Source organism: Elephantulus edwardii, unplaced genomic scaffold, assembly GCF_000299155.1.
Source record: "Elephantulus edwardii isolate Elephantulus edwardi_28Jun2011 unplaced genomic scaffold, EleEdw1.0 scaffold00196, whole genome shotgun sequence".
NCBI classification, from domain to species: domain Eukaryota; kingdom Metazoa; phylum Chordata; class Mammalia; order Macroscelidea; family Macroscelididae; genus Elephantulus; species Elephantulus edwardii.
The window spans coordinates 580,196-580,721 of NW_006399946.1; the positions used below are offsets into that span (position 1 = coordinate 580,196).

General features: G+C 38.6%; 1 protein-coding gene across 2 annotated transcripts in view; it reads left to right on the forward strand.

Moving 5' to 3' along the window:
* LOC102848746 (vesicle-associated membrane protein-associated protein A-like) overlaps positions 1-526 on the forward strand; it is a 77,233-nt gene that overhangs the window by 5,361 nt on the left and 71,346 nt on the right. The window lies entirely within an intron of this gene.

Sequence of the window (526 nt, forward strand, 5' to 3'; positions counted from 1 at the left end):
GAAAGCTTTAGGGATTCTTGATTGCTTACAATAAAAAGTCTGGGGTTTTTTAGTATATGGCAAGGGACTCTTTTAGTGGCTCTTTTATGTATTCCTTCCCAAGAAAGTATACTTCTTTCTTACCAAAAACTTGTCCTGTCTAATGTTAGTTGTTCCTTGTTTTGCTGAGCAAGATAAAATTCCTAAGACTCATCTGTATTCAACCATTTAATTTTTAACATGTAAGTACGCAAGATTTCCTTGATCCTCATCACCTAGAATACACCCCTTTCTCTCCATCTGGGGCTTCTTGAAAGAGTAGCCCATGTTTGCCTTCTCCAGTTCTCCTTTTGCTCACTTCCAAGCCCACATTGTGTTTTTGTGTACTCTTAAGTTGGATTTGACCCGTAGCTTATGCAGGTTTCCAGAGGCAGTAAATCGCAGGGAAGGAGATTGTCCATCTTTCTCCTGCAGAACAGCTGGGGGATTTGAACTGTCTTTGGGTTAGCAGCACAACTCTTTTTTTTTTTTTTCTTTTTTTTAATTA